The following is a 17,470-nucleotide window of genomic DNA, read 5'->3' as shown; positions in this document are numbered from 1 at the left end:
TGCATCTAATTTACCTCTGCCCCGCTCCATCTTAAATCCTGGCAACTCGCCCTGACACGGCTCGCTTGGTTGCCATATCAACCAACACGCCTCTGCTAGGAGAATGCGTGTGTCTTTTCCTTTCCTTTTCCTAGTCACTAGAGTTGCCGCGGTAACCAGCAGCCACTCCCCCAACCCCGCCTACCCTAAGTGCGCGCGCAGTGTCTCGCCTCCCACCCCGCCCCCCGCCCACGGCTACTTTGAACAGCGCTGTTATTCTTCCGCGCCCAGCTCCCGCATTCATTGCTTGAAGCTACACCTTGGATTAACCCACCCGGAATACCTCTGATTCAATCAGGTAAGCCGCTCTGCACACCCACCCCCCACCTCCGTTCTTGACTCCACTCCCCGAGTCTCTTGGAGTTTAATGACCCCTTTTCCTTCTCTCAGACGCAGATCGCCCCCGCCAACTCAAGCCTCCCCGTCATTCAGGTAATTTCTAAGCGACCTAGGCTCGCCTTACTTTTCCTTTATGTACCGCCTTCTCTAATACCAAGACCTTTTCTGTGCAGCTCTGGACCCTTGTATCCAGCCCCCCCAACCGCACGAACTTGACAGCAGCGGATCTGTAAGTTTACCGTTCATCCACAACAGAGCGATGCATTAGGCGATTGCCTTTCTCCTCCCGCCCAGCTCCCGCGCTTATCTCCGCAGCGCCAGTCCTGGGTTTTTACGCTAGCCTTCTGCCACCCATCAGAGACCCGAGCCAGCTTGCTCAGAATTCCCTTTCCTGCAGCGTCTCCTACTACTTGCTTAGAATCCCTTTACCTGTAGCGTCTCCTTTAGCGCCACACCTGGGTCCCGACGCCAGCCGCGTGCCGCACTGCGCAAGCCTACTCATAAGCCTACTTAGAACCCTGGCATCTCCCACAGTGGTTCTAGCTACCTACCTGTAATCCTACCTTTTCCCAGTCAGCAGCTTACTTACTGCTAGCCATTCGCGCGTCCGTCAGTCCTTAGGTCCTTCCTTGACTCGTCCTTTCCTTACCCCACAGCACTGGTTTTTTTCCCCGACAACCCCGTCCTGATGATGATCCCGATTGACGAGGATCGAAACGCCGTCGACAACACAGCCTAATTTTATGGCGCCCTACCTGTTTTGTACTCCTGGAATTGAATCTTGTTTTAAGTGATTATTACTTAAATCCCTGGAGCCATTACTCTGTATTTTTCACTGTCACTTCGCGCCGACCACGCTGTTTTCACCCCAGCACTTGCACCACCGTCACTATTCACTGTATATATTCATGTATATATCACTTGCACCAAGTGCCACCGGGTTGTCACCCCATTTATTGTATACAGTGCTGTTTAACTGTATGAATTTGCTAAAGTCCTGCCTAGCTTTCTAAATGGTGAATAATACCCGTTTGTTCTCAAATTTACAGTGACTCCTTTTTCTTTTTCTTTTGTAATGCATATTGCATACACCCATTGAATTGTCTTCCTATTGATACCTGTTGGGAATTGTTTACACTTACAGTCTACACCCATCCCAACTTGGTCTATGGGTTCCCTCCTGTTTATCCTATACAGCCTATGGCAAAGGCACATTAGTTGGATGCACAAAATGGCTTCCTACCACATGGCCACACAACAACAGTGAGCAAGGAGACAATCAAAGGACACATGCAAGCCTATGGCAAAGGCACACTGGCTTATTGCTCAAAATGGGCGCCAGCCACTTGGCCAAACAACAACAGCAAACAAGGAGGCATGGAGAACAAAGAGAACACATTCAGGCCTATGGACACAGGCTCCACATAATCGCCCCAGCCACATGGCATGGATAACAAGGACAAATCAATGGCGGCCTATGGCAAACACACACACACAAACTAGACAGACAAAGGAGGCATGTTAACACTGAAGAAAACACTACCATTAATTCAGCAATGCCAAAAACTAAAATTAACGGAGCTATAAAACTTTTACAACCCACATCCTCCCAAGGCATCAAATATTAGCCCACATACACACTTTTTCTACACAAAAAAATGAAATACAAAAAAAACACATTTTTAATTTAATCCAATGCCATTCCAAACCTAAATGATGTTTTAAAACAAAATATACCACAGAAACAGTTGATTCCTGCATCCATGACTAGCACTGGTCTGGGCCTGCTGGGTGGTGCCTTGGCAGACTAGGCCGCATAGTAAAATACATAAATATTGCAAATTTAACAAACATTGGGAAAATTTACTGAACTGTGTAACATTGTTCCTTTTCAAAAGAAGAAAAATTAAATGCAAAAATATAACTTAGCCCGACTGAATATACAGGCCGACTCACCACAATACCTTTGAGACATCAAATAAAAGTACAAATAAATACTGGAGCATGCCCTCTATCAAACAAACAACTCCCTTATACACAATTTTTTTAACTTACTTGTGAAATCTCAAATACAAAGTCCTTAAATCCAATGGTATATATGCAGCAGACAATGAGAGTGATCTAGCTCCAAATCAAAATGAACAAGCATTTGCAATGCAACAGGTCTCACATTAGTTAGAATTAGAGAATTTGGCATTGTTTATATTTAGCTTGATATATTTGCTCGTTTGTGTACTGTGTGTGTTAGGGAATGGCTGGTTTGTATGTATCTGTGGAGTAAGTATGTGTATTATAGCGTTCCCATGCCATGTTTACATTGCCAGTGAGGCTAACAATAGACATAGTGGTTGGTGACACCTAGGGTAGGTGTCAACTCTCTGAGCACAACCTTGATGAAACAAACAAGTTTCTTTAGCAAGTTCTTCAAATGACACGATGAATTAGACCACATTTTTGTTCATATTCTTCATGTTTAATTCACATGAATCTCTTTTAGAAATCCATAACGTTCCATTGTATATGTGAATCCAAATTCATTATGCAAATAATGACATCATATCCCAATGCATTTCGGACACATGGTCCTTCGTCAGGGGAATCCTACAAAATAATAATGAAAAAATCTAAGTATGATCCACCGAATAAAAATAAATATAAATATATGAATATACTGCCTTGATCGTGAAAGTGTCTAGTGAATGATACCGGATATTCAACATGGTGTAGAAACGGAAAGGCACCCGAAAAAAGTGCTTGCCCAAAGATCAGCATCTGTGTGGTAAACTCAAAAACAGACACACGTTGTGAGTTAATGTAGATGTCCAAACAAACTTAAATAGCCAAATGTTACACGAGAAAAGATCCCAAGTGGTTAAACAGTCTCCGTGCATTAATAACCATGACCCATTCTGTTCACAAATAACACCATCAGTTAAAGACGAAGCCAAACACGTGGCGTAGTATATAATACTTACAAAGCGAGTGAAACAAGCTCACGCGTCCTACTGAATGCGCCCTTCGCCATTGAGTGTGTGTCGAGTGTTCCATATATGCGGAAGTGAGTTAGAAGGTGCCGTGTGTATGGAAAGAGGACTGAATGTATCGCGGTCATGTTGGAATGGTAAAGGGAATGACAAACGGGAGTCAATATAAACGGACAGTGTATCAAGTACGAGAAAATGAAAGAAATCATAAATGTGATGTAGAGTGAATCAGTGTGTGGAGTAAAAAAAAATATGAAAATTAAATTAAAGCATCAAGATCAACAACAATAATCATGAAACAGTACAAGTCAAAGTAGTGTCTCTACAAATAACATTGAAATTCCATCCGATCATTGAGACCGGATGGTTTCATGGACTGAAGAAATTTAATCCAATGGTTTTCACGCTGCATTAAAAAGTTGTTGTTGTCCCTGTCGTCTCGCTTATTGACCACTTCTACAGCAGCGAACCTAAGCTGACTGATGTTATGTCTGCTGTCTTTGAAGTGAAGAGCCAAGTTGGATTTCATGTTAGCAGTTCTTATATTGCTCTTGTGTTCATTTATTCTCAATTTCAGTTTACGTGTGGTTTTTCCAGTATATATCAGCCCGCACGGGCATTTGATGATGTACACGACATTTTCGGTGTCACATGTAGCGTTCAGTTTCAGTTTGACATCTGTACCCTTCATGGGGTGTTTGATCACAGGACCTTTAATCATGTTGTTGCAATTCTGGCAGTTGTGGCAAGGTTGATTCCCTTTATATTGAGCAGTAGATGTAAGTTTTTTTTTTTTATAAGTTCCTTAAGATTGTTACCTCTTTTGTAGGCAAATAGTGGTTGTTCACATTTCAATGTTATTTGTAGAGACACTACTTTGACTTGTACTGTTTCATGATTATTGCTGTTGATCTTGATGCTTTAATTTAATTTTCATATTTTTTTTTACTCCACACACTGATTCACTCTATATCACGTTTATGATTTCTTTCATTTTCTCGTACTTGATACACTGTCCGTTTATATTGACTCCCGTTTGTCATTCCCTTTACCATTCCAACATGACCGCGATACATTCAGTCCTCTTTCCATACACACGGCACCTTCTAACTCACTTCCGCATATATGGAACACTCGACACACACTCAATGGTTAAGGGCGCATTCAGTAGGACGCGTGAGCTTGTTTCACTCGCTTTGTAAGTATTATATACTACGCCACGTGTTTGGCTTCGTCTTTAACTGATGGTGTTATTTGTGAACAGAATGGGTCATGGTTATTAATGCACGGAGACTGTTTAACCACTTGGGATCTTTTCTCGTGTAACATTTGGCTATTTAAGTTTGTTTGGACATCTACATTAACTCACAATGTGTGTCTGTTTTTGAGTTTACCACACAGATGCTGATCTTTGGGCAAGCACTTTTTTCGGGTGCCTTTCCGTTTCTACACCATGTTGAATATCCGGTATCATTCACTAGACACTTTCACGATCAAGGCAGTATATTCATATATTTATATTTATTTTTATTCGGTGGATCATACTTAGATTTTTTCATTATTATTTTGTAGGATTCCCCTGACGAAGGACCATGTGTCCGAAATGCATTGGGATATGATGTCATTATTTGCATAATGAATTTGGATTCACATATACAATGGAACGTTATGGATTTCTAAAAGAGATTCATGTGAATTAAACATGAAGAATATGAACAAAAATTTGGTCTAATTCATCGTGTCATTTGAAGAACTTGCTAAAGAAACTTGTTTGTTTCATCAAGGTTGTGCTCAGAGAGTTGACACCTACCCTAGGTGTCACCAACCACTATTGATTTCCACACCTTCGTTGTCAGGGGGTGATATCTTTGAAGCACACCACAACCAGTTTACCTCAATTACACAGAGGAGTGCGTGACCCACACCCTCACGTAACAATAGACATATACACAGAGACAAACATACAGAGAGAGATATGCACTGATACACACATAGAGACAAACACACACAAAGACACACAGAGACAGACACGCACATAGAAACATACACACAGAGACGCACAGACAGTCACGCACACATAGAGACTAACACACGTATAGAGACGCACACACAGAGACGCACATAGAAACAAAGATGCACACACATAGAAGAGACGTACTTACAGAGACAAATGCACATATAGAGACGCACACACAGAGATAGAGACAAACACACAGAAAAATACACACAGATAGAGACTCGCACACTGAGACAGAGATGTGCACTGAGAGACAGAAACACGCACATATAGATGCACACACAGATACAGAAACGCGCACACAGCAAAAACACACGCAGAGATATGCACACAGGAGGGGATGCCACTTTTAGGGGATGCCATGACAGGGAGGTGTGGGAGGTGGGCTGGCATGTACAGGAAAGGAAACATACATTACATTTTTTTTTAAATTACAAGAGAACAATGGGATAACACAGAGGGGATGAACAAATACAGACACGAGAGACAGGACATTCGTTCCTCAAGGCGGGAGCAATGCTGGCCCTTCACACCGAGAGAACCTTTCAAACTCCTTGCTTGGAAGGAGAGACTGTCTTGGCTCATTAGTATGAAGAGGAAATAGTACTAGAGAAGCTGCTACGCGAGCACTTAGTATCACTCCTGAAAATATTTCTCGGGCGAATGAAGAACACCCTTTAAAGTTAAAGGAACACCTCTCGTAATGAAAGAGGCCGCTTTATGGCTCAGGGTGGTGCATGGGCGCAGGCACTGAAGGAATAAATAAAAGACTGATTTACTAACTGCACAGCAGGGAATCAACAGTGAGTAAAAGAGAATGAAATTGCCATTAGCGGGAGGGATAAGCGCTTGTCAGGCCACAGCTGCCGAAGTGAGGAACGAGTCACTCCCATTTCCACTTGTGCTGGGAAATCTGAATTACAACTTGGTAAACACATTTGTCATAAATATATAGGATATAATATATATATATATTCCCGAGGGAATGCTGGACTTTTATTCACGGGAGTTCTCCATATCTACAATATCCCCACTCCTTGTCAGGATTTACAGCCTTCATTGTAAGATTAAAACTGTATGGCTCCACACACAGTACTTACCATTATACTGCATCATGGGAACTGCAGTCCTACTATATCGAACTGCAGCTGAAATCATTCAGTAGATGGAGCCAGCTGACCTCCTCTGATTGGGAGGACCTGAGAACATCAAGGGTGGAAGGAGGAGTGTTCCCGGTCAAGTTTGCGGCATCTGAAGAAGGCAAAACGCCGAAATGCATCATGCCATACTAAGCTGTCAATAAAGCGTTCCCGAAAGCTCCCCACTGTGTCCTATGGCTTTCTTCACGGAGGGGTCTTTTGTTGATATATATATGTGTGTGTGTGTGTGCGTGTTTATGTTTATATAGTGCTGTGGGCGAGCCTGGCGCTAAACGACCCAAATGGGGAGGGTTTTGAGCAGTGTAGGTGTTACTAGCACATGGCATACTGAACACAACTTCACTAAACACTTAGCATCCCCCTAACAAAATTAGACCCAGAGAAATAATAAAAGCAGTGCCAGGCAGAGACACCGTTATATAGTGAGGTGAGTGCATTTCAGAGGCTCGTGGGGGCATCGCACTTCATACATCTACTTTCTCAAACCACCCCATCCCTTTTCCAAAAATATAATATCGGCCCAAAGAAGCAAGTGCGGTGCTGTGCCAGCCTCTCTGCGCGATTCGGTGCCCATGGGCAGAGGGTTACTGTCGAGAGAGAGCGCGTGAAAGAAACACCAGCCGCCATACAGGGAGTGGGCACAGTTTCAGCAAATAACCCATTGTGTACCCTAAAAAACCAGCCCCTAGACTCCTATGAAAGGGCAGGTGGAAGCTGTGCCAACTAACTTGCAAAATTCACTGCCAAGGGCACAGTGTGTGACCACAAAGCGACGCCTCAAAAATCGAAACCGTCGGCTCCACAAAACACCCCGAGGCCTGATAAATGGCGGACGAAGGCGGGCATTGCACAGGGCATTAAAGATACATAAACAACGGAGACTGGCAGTGCCCAGAGCGTTATACACTTCACAATGCATAGGAGAGGAGTGCTGGCAACGAGGGCCGCAACATAAAAAAAACACCGCTCATAAACAACAATATTCTTAAATAAAAAGCCAAGAATACAAGTGCAGGCGCGGTGCCAAGGGTCATGGCAGTATCACGGATTACGGTCCGAGGGTGAAGACACATAAAACAGAACGCCCTAAATCTAGACTAAACTCTTCCAAAATATATTTTTTCGAAATAAAGTGATTATAAAGTTAGGTTAACACTGTCAGGCTCCCGAGCTGCAGCGGAGGCCGCGAAGGGGAGGGGCAGGCGCGCAACACCCATTGGACTCACCGGGCATCAGCCTCCCCCCCCCCCCCCATCGTGTGTGGCAGCCCGGGATGAGACAGATCCCGGGCACACACAGAGCCACGCCCGAACGTTTCACACGTCTTTAAAAGACCATTTGAATGTTAATTAGGCCTTGAAGTTGTTTCACCCCTTCTAAGAGCCCCTGCAGCTCCACTCTGCCTACTGATGAAAGGTTCAGCCCCCCCGAAATGTTTTCTTAGCCCCCCCCCCGAAATTTGGCTCTAGTTGCGCCTCTGGGGAGGGGTGACTGGCCGACGGGCAGCAGGCGCACACATCATTTCAACATATACCTATAAAACATGGCACAGGCGAGCTAGACGGGCTGTGCCCACGTACTGTGCACGCACGTGTCCCAAAATGCCTTGGCACTGCCAACCTGAACAGACCTGCCCCGCAGACCAAAAGAGATGGCTGAAACACGCGTGCCAGACAAGCACCCACATTCTGGAAGTATTACCCCTCAGCAGCACCCCAACTAAAGTGCACATTCGCGCCAAGTGTGCCCTGGCAGCAGGCCCGGCTCCAGGAATTTTTATTTGGGTGGGCCAAGGGTGCATTTGGGTGGGCCACTGGGGCTCGATTTGTCGTGTATATTTCTGGGCATGCCTGCTTCAGGGCCCTCCTTTATCTCTTCTTAGTCTTGCAAGGCCCAGTAAAACGCACTCTTTTCCAAATCTCTTTCTAAATGTCATCACTCTCAAAAAGGGTTTTTTCCATGTAATGTTCCTTTGATGGGAAGAGGAGGTTTCTGAGGTGGGAGGATCAGGCAAGTGACACTTCTCGGGTTCCCTCTGTGCGAGCCTTCAGGGAGAATCCCTCTTCATTACTACCTCCACCTGACCCCAGACTCTGCAACATACTCCCTTACAGTCTTGAATATCCACTACTCCTCTCCAGTGCACCTTATCTCACAGCGGACCATGGGCCCCAGCCCCATATCAGGCACCATCGGGCTCCACTTTCATTTTGCCCGGTAAAAACATTAGAAAAATCACCTTCAAACTTAAAACATTGAATATAGCAGTAAATATAATTAGCACGCACTTTAAAGTATGTTCCACAGTAGCCCTTATGATCCGACTGCTAATTAAATAAACAAAAACCGAAAGGCCATGACAGGGCCGGCTTTAGCGCTGATGTGAAAGTCTTTTTTGGCGCCGTACCATTAACCTCTTTCTCCGTAAATACCTTTACTACTACCTTCCAACAGTATCCCTCATCCCTCCATGGCCCCCCTATTGACCTCTCCTCGGATTTCCTCACTGCCTCACACCACAAGTGCCCATCATCACCCTATAGCCCCTCCCCTTCATGATCTCCTCCTCGAAGACCAGTACCCCTTATCTCTGTAGCCCCTCCCCCTCATGACTCCCTCACTACCACCCTCCACAAGTGCCCCTCATCTCTCCCTAGCTCCCCCCAACCCATGACCTCTTCCTCTGATTCCCTCACTGCCGCCCTCCATCAGTGCCCTTATCTCCCCATAGCCCCTCCCTCTTATGAACTCCTCCTCGGATTCCCTCACTGCCACACCCCACAAGTGCCCCTCATATTCCCATAGCCCCTCCCCCTCATGACCTCTTCCTCAGACTCCCTCACTACTACCCTCCACCAGTGCCTATCACCTCTCCCTAGCTCCCCCACCAGCCCATGGCCTCCTCCTCAAATTCCCTCACTGCCACCCTCCACCAGCGCCCCTCATCTTTACGTAGCCCCTTTCTCATATGCATTTCATTTGTCGCATATCGCTACTCATATCAGTGTAGTGTGTGTCAGTACTTTACATCACACACACATTATACAGAGACAATGAATCATACAAGTATGTAAATCAGTCTATAGGGAATGTCACATAAGCCAATGAGGATTACAAGGTGTATGAATCACATGTCATTCTTACTGGTGCGCAGTATGTTTTAAGAGGGTTTGGTCTGGGGAAACACAACCTTAGGATTTAAAGAGTATTCCATGGGGGTCAGCTTTACTGATTAAAATGTACATCTGCCCAAACATACTCATTTTAGCAACATTAGAATAATGAAAGACTGGGGAAGTTCTAACTATATCACAAAACAAAAAAAGCGAAGTTCTAACTATACCATTCATGTTTGTATGCAGCTCTTTGGTGACAGTTCATAGGTCACTGTTCCATGCTAGGATTGTACCTTCTGAACTGCAAGTAACACAAGGATCTCTGTGACAAAGACAGTAACCCACTGAGCTATCCGCATAAAATACAGTTAATCTGCATTTTAAAAACTACTAACAGACAAATGATTGCTCTCCAGCAGGATCATTATTCACCTGCGTTATCTGGGCATTTTGTATCGTCTTATTGTTGTCCTGCATTTGCCACAATATTGATAAAAATGGTTTAAATGAAGCACACATGAAGTATGTGTCCTGCTGGGCCTGTGCAGATTTTAAAAAGGAAAAAATGTAGTAACACATTCTCTTACCTACTCCATTAGTCAAACTTTGGGTCACAGCCTGATGTGATAAGCCACTGCAGGGGTTAGGAAAGGTGACTAGGAATAAATAAACTTCTTTTCTCCTGCACTGCATAGAAAAAGAAATATCAACGCAGCAGAACAGGAGGCAAAGGTTACCAAAGGTTTCCGGTGTCAAAGAAAGGATTTGTCACCTTTCGCCATACAGAGATGAAGGGGTGAAAAAATAAACAAAGCCTCATTAACATGTTAATAGTCTTTAAAGACCTGTTAAGTACTCGGGTGGGGGGCTGCGATAATCTCTAATACTGTCTCTGTGTGCGCGCCCGGGAATCTGTCTCTGCCCGGGGTGACAGACACGACCTGTGCGTTGCACGCCTGCCTTCAAGCCCTCACTGCCAGGGCCGAGGCTCCTGTTTGGGTGGGCCAGGCTCATGTTTGGGTGGGCCTGGCCCACCCGGCCCACCCGCTAGAACCGGGCCTGCCTGGCAGTGCCAATCGGTGTCCTCGTATGCATAGCCAGGGTGAGGCAAGCGGTGCCATCAGGCAGACACACGTGGAGTCACAGTCTGCAAAGGCCGTGCCCACACCACAACGGCACACTGGGCTGGCATTCTAAAGCCAGGGCGCATTGGCATTGCCCAGTCTGAGATTCCTAACGTAACAGCTGCTCCTCTGTCTGGGTCTTCATGTGCCACCTCTGCTCATATCACTTCACTTAGAAATTGACCGTTTTTCCACCGTTCCGTTCCGGTGCATCATGTCCTTAAGCAAATTGCTTTAAGGAAAGGACACTTGGTGACCTGCGCGCTTTGCAAGAGTGTGTGCGCGGCTGCGCGCTGGTGAAAGGCGGGAGGCCCTATGCGCGCCTGCGCATGTTAGAGGGAACTATGATTGTAGAAAGCAGTTGGGTGAAGGGACCCCTGGAACTCGCGGGGCCCCTGGAACTCACAGGGCCCCCCCGCACCGCGTGGGCTGTGGGGGCCTTTGTTACGCCCCTGGTGCCACCCTAAACTATGCAGAATGTGGAGGAGGCGAGGGCATGCTTTCTAGACACAAAGAAAGAAACTTTGAGAATAAGGGGTCCAGCTTGGCAGCAGCGCACCACGTGCCCACGAACATCACGAAAGTGCCCAAAGAGTGACACCCCGTGTCTCCTTCAAAGCCACGTGAAGGAGAAACATGCCCGGCTGGCGCATACAACAGCAAAAAGCACGTTGTGAAAAGTATAGCTCCCATCCCCGCGCTAGACAAGCGATAAGGCGCACTGGCCATGCCGACCAGTGGTCCCTGCGCAGCGCCCTGGCGCAGAGATGGTGCCATGTTATAAAGACGTCTCTGCAGCACCCCGCGCGGGTCAGAGGGCACAGACAGCAGCCAGCAGTGACTGGCAGTGCCAACCCTGATGGCTTCTGCAGAGCCCACGTGCGGCCAGGCGATTCCCTATCAGAACATGTATGTTCAAAGTGCTACCTAGCGCCTCACTGGCGCACACGTGCCTTCGCAGGCTCCAACTCAGGGAAGTAGACAAACAGACACACATAAATATTTATGTAACCAAACCCCCAGACGCACCACACGGGCATATTCACCCCCCAGTGCGGGCACCGGAATAGGAATCCGGGCACTGCCAGGCGCTCCCTTATGCCAGCCCAGGCCAGACGGGTGTACCTGTCAGGCGCATCATGAAACAGAAACAAAGAATACTTTTTGACAGTAATGCCAACCTTTTATAATAGCATCCGCCCCTTTTACGAAAGTACAGAAACACATGAAAAGTTCACTGCCACTGCCAACTTTTTGACCCGTTTTTTTTATCCCAAAAGGGGAATTATTTACATCCACATGAAAAAAATAGATGAAATATCGCTCCTACCTGTCTCTCAGCACAGTATACATTCAATCAACCCGGCCAACCGGGCGCTCCCAAAATGCCAGGACAGAGAGTGCCAACCCCTGCCCGTGGTAGGTGAAAAGCTGGATGCCAGTGAAACACACAACAAAGTAAACATTTGTTTCAGAAGTGAAGCCCCTACCATGCCAGAGAACCCCGCTCAGTCCAAACACAACCCCAAATAGTGCCCTGGCACTGCCAACCTGCTGCTTCTGCACAGCTAAGGGCGGGAGGAAAGCCCGCCCTTTTCTCTGCTCCAAAAAGTACTAGCATGGTTCTGGAAAAAGCCCAAAGTGTGCAGTTTTTGGGGTGATGCCCGGCTTTGAGAACCGTGTCCGGAAGGACTGCCCTGGAGCATGAGCCCCGGGGGACCCAATCTGTCGTCCCTCTCAGTGGCGTAGCAGGGAGGCCGTGGGACCCAGCGCGAGAGGGGAAGCGGGCTCCTGACTCCAGTATGGATAGTGAAATCAGCAATTGGTCAATAGTTCTGTGGGCCCCCCTGACCTCTGGGCCCCGGTGCCTCTGCACCAATGGAAGTTAACAAGTTTGGGAAGTAAAATACAGCAATGATCAGGGTTCTGTGTGCCACTCTGGTTCTATGTGCCCCGGTGCCACAGCACCTGCTGCACTAATGGAAGTTACGCCCCTGATTTCAAGTTTGGGTAATAAAATACAGCTATGATCAGGGTTCCGTGTGCCACTCTGGGTCCACGTGCCCCGGTGCCACTGCACCTGCTGCACTAATTGAACTTATGCCCCTGATTTCATGTTTGGGTAGTAAAATACAGATATGGCCAGGGTTCGTGTACCCCTCTGGGTCTCTGGCTTTTGGTGTCGCTGCTGAACCAGGGACAGCTGCGCCTCTGGGGGGCACGATTGCCTGAATGGTGGCATCGCCCAGATGTGGCCTGTTTACAGCACGTCACCACTGCCCATAGGTCGGGTTCAACACTACTCTACACCGACCCGTACACGGGTAGGGCGGCATCTCTACTGACCCCCATCAATTCTCGGGGCATTAAAGTCCCTCTACGGATACCCCCTGTGTCCTTGAAGGGTCTGGGGCCCCGCGTAGCGCCGGTATCTTTGGTTTCCAGCACTATACGGTAGGGTGCAAGACCTGTGCACCCGTTGAACCCCTGTACCCCCGTGTACGCCATCGCTCCCGTGCACCCTTACCTCCAGTCTGTCCCTCTGACCCCTAACACCTACAGGGCGTCCTTTAACTGTAGCTCCAGGCATTACCATAATGCACAGTATTGAGGCGCACCACCCTTGCGTCACAGGGTGCCCCTGTACACTTCCGCAACCCCTGCATGTGCATTGTGCCCATAACTTCCTACCGCCCCCCTGGGACCGCCTGCACGTCCATGCGCTCACTTAACTGTAAATCTTTGCAACCCCAAGGGGAACCTTCCCCCCCCCCCACCACCACCATCATGGCACCGGGTACCCTGTCTGCCCCAGGGACGCTTGGGATTCCATGTACCCCTCAATTATCGTTAATACCCTGCAACGCCTGCTGTGTGTCTGTAACCACCCAGATGTCTCCGCAGCCCTGTGAGCCTTGGCATGCTCCGTGAACACCCGGAGCCCTTTCCTCCACTCGCTCCCTCAGCTCGTCTCACCTGTATTTGGCTGTAACCTTCCGCCGCCCGTGTACACCCTGAGGCTCCCTGCATACGGCTGATAGGAGGAATGTACCTCTGCGGCCTGCACACTGTATCGTCCAAGCAAGCCTCGGACTCCCCCATCACCCTGGATGGAGGGTCCCTGCTAGAGAGGGCCGCAGGGGCCGGATGCCCATCCAGGGGGGTCTCAGCCGATCTAGGTGCCCGGGTAGCGGGGGCTGCGGGAAGGGTAGAGCGGGCCACGGGGCTCGGATTTCCAAACAGAATGGTCGCCTTTTGTCGTTTTCTGTAAACTCCCCCCCTTACCGGTCGGGGAGAGGCGGTGTGTCCACCCAGGATGGAGGATTGTGGGGCGAGAACAAGAACCACTGAAGTCGGAGATTATGGGACATCTCTTCATAAATCCACACTGGATTAGGAGCAGAAACACTCCATGGGGCCCTCTTTACGCTGTTAAACTATCGTGCAATCAACGGTGCTCCCAAGAACTAAACGCACACATTACAGAGTCGCAGTGATTTAAAGCACCCTGAGGCTGGAGGAATACTGGAAGGCGCTGTCCTACACAACGAGGAAACCAAAATAAAAAAACAAGTAAGGTCCTGTAAAAAAAAAAAACGCCTGCGAGTGGTGCGCGCGCGCGCCACTGCGAGCATATATCTTCAATTATCGCGGCCGTGTTTGGCCGTGATAATTGAAGACATATGGGCTTTGGTGCATGTAACAGACACCAATAGGCCACAGGCGGAGCTCTGCGACCGCCTATGGCCTATTGCGTGTTCTGTTAAAAAACAGCACGCACGCAAAGCCCAATCAAAATGGACCTAGGAAATAACACGCACGAGCTGTGTGGAATTTCCAGGTCCATTTTTGAAACCCTACCAAAAGGGCTTTTTCGCTTGCGAGCCCTAAAAATGACCAGAAGATTGACAAAACTCTGGGTTGAGCTGTAGAAAGCTGGGTTTCTGTTGCAGTAATCTCTCCCCCCCTCCCCAGTTTTTGCTAGACTACTGAGGCATTTTGACTTGATGTGCCCTGGGTCCATGCCAATCAAGTTCCCAGTGCCTGTGTTCTTTCCCAAAACTGTACCTTATATCCCCAATTGGCACCTCTTTGGCCACATCAGTCCCTTGCAAAAGGTACCAAGGGTACCAAGGGCACTGTAGCCAGGGAAGGCCTCAAAGGGCTGTAGCACTTATTGTGCCACCCTTAGAGGCCCTGTACCTTTACAAACACACACTGCCATTGCAGGCTGCGGGTTTTGGTGCAGAACGAAGTGAAGAGTCGACATGGTGAACATCCCTGTCTGTCATGCCTACAACCCACTGCCCTGGGATAGGTCAGCCACCTTTCCAGCTGGGTGCATTATACTAGTGGTGAGGGTATAGATGCATGAGCCCTGCATCCCTACAGTGTCTAGACCAATTCTTAGACATTGTAAGTGCAGTAATGCCATTAAGAGAATATGGTGCTGGGAGTTTGTGATTTCGAATGCCACAGCACCATAATGGCTTTACTGAAAACTGGGAAGTTTGGTATCAAACTTCTCAGCAAATTAAACCCACACTGGATGCCAGTGTGGGATTTAATGAATAATGCATCTTAGAGATGCCCCCTGAAACTCATGGCCTGGTAAGGTGAAATCCGACCTCAAAAGACACCCCTGCAACCAGCCGCCCTGCGCCCTGGAGAAGAGAACCTGAGGTGCACCTACGTCCCGAGCCCTCCAATTTACCTGTCCAGCTATTGGTTCCACCGGGAAGTCTTCCTGGACCGAGCCTACAGCCAAAATCCTAAACCGGCAACTCTCATTGAAAACAACAGGGCACCTAATGCCAAAACAGCACCGTGCACCCAGCCGCCTCTGTGCCGCTGTGGGTGCACCTTGTGTGCTAACTCAGATCTCCAGGGCTGGACTGGCTACCGGGCTTTCCTTAATAAACATTTCATAACAAATGTTTTTAAAAGTATTCTTTAAAACTATTTGTTTTGCATTGTTTATTTAGAAGCGCTGGCAGCTCCCCAGTAACAAAATCAGCCACTCAGCAGTGAACCTAGACCCCACCCTACCACCCCAGCAAAAAATGCCCAGTAGCCTGCAGATCCACCTTTGCCCTGAGCCTAACACCAGGGGCTTTGCTCCCACAACCTTGTGGCCTGCTCGTGAGCAGCCACTAACCGGATGCCTCCTATCCCCCACTGGATAATTCTGCACCTGGCCACCCTAGTGCCGCTGAGGTGGGTCTGATAGTGCATCCTTGACCCTTGGGGGATCCCTGGTTCTAACCACAGAATACCAACTCCCACAAATAAGTACTTACCTGCAAACCGTTAACTTCATTTCCTTCCATAGGATTGCATTGACTGCTTTCCCTTGAAAATTCTGCTAAGTGTGGAATTGGTTTGAATAATAACTTGAAAAACTGCAAATGTACTAAAAGTGAATAACTTACCTTTTGTCTGGGAAATGTTTCAGTGTGCAATCTAGGCATACCACACTAATTAGCAAAAGTAATATAAAAAGTAAAGTGCAGAGTAATCTGTAAAGTAACCTAAAAATTATTTCGAACTGTTGACTTACCTGTAATTCAACCAACTGAATTTGAACCGTAATTCAACTGTGAATCAATACATAAGATTTTGCAAAGCTTATTTCACTTACCTGCACCAGGCGTGCTCAGTACTAGAAATAAACTAACTAAATAGTATTTTTGATACAAACAAATTGGTCTAACTTCAGTCTTTGAGTATGGGACATCATTTCTTGCCTGAGTGTGTATAACAAATGGTTAACACTACTCTCTGATAAAGCCTTACTGCTTGCCCACACTACCACAAATTGAGTGTAAGGTGCTACCTACTTTTACCTTTGCCTACCTTTGGGGTTCCACTAGACTCTGTGCACACTATACCTCATTTTGGTATAGTATATACAGGCCAGCTTCCTACGGGAGCATGCTGGACAGGAACAGGAAGTTGGAATCTCTGGGAGGCACTTCTTTCCTGATGGAAAAAAAGTAAAAAATAAAAATGGCTCTTGCACAAGAAAACAACTCCAATGGTCTGTTAGAGAAGAAATTCCACTCAAAAAAAGCTAATTAGCTGTTTCTTAAGCACCAAAGCTACTCGAGTGGTGCCATCGTGGCCAGAAGCAGTGTGAGTGTGCGCAAAGTCTATCACGCTCGCTTGCAGCTCGAGAGTATTGTGGCATGAGTGAGCGAGCTCCAAAACAAACCTTGAGCACACAAACAAAAAAACTCCATGAGCGGAGCAGTGTTTACTGCCCAGGCCGAGTGCTAACAACAGGAAAATTTTGAAGGTGGACCTTGCATTACCCCCTGACTTGTCACTCACCTAGCAGGTAGGACAGGACCTACAGAGCGCATTTGAGGCCTTCCTCATTTGAGGCCAATAAAAGTGGGTAAATGGCCTGTCAAAGGTCTTGTTTTCCCCCAAATGACCTGCAGTGTCACATTATGATTCAGACCCAGTAGGAAGGTCCAAAACCACTAGGGTACCACCAACTCACATGTTGCACCAGGCTCAGGAGCCTTAGGCATACTATGTAGGAGATCATTCTCCCAATAAATCATGTGCTTGCCAGAGGCGTCACCAAGTGCCTGGGCCCCAGCCTGCTGCCGAAGATGCACATGAGTAGGGTACTCTTTCGGCTCCTGGCCGAACTCTCCCATGGAGCGACCTCCTTCCTGCT

This window comes from Lissotriton helveticus, chromosome 8 (assembly GCF_964261635.1).
Source record: "Lissotriton helveticus chromosome 8, aLisHel1.1, whole genome shotgun sequence".
Lineage (NCBI taxonomy): Eukaryota > Metazoa > Chordata > Amphibia > Caudata > Salamandridae > Lissotriton > Lissotriton helveticus.
This window is presented reverse-complemented; position numbering follows the sequence as displayed.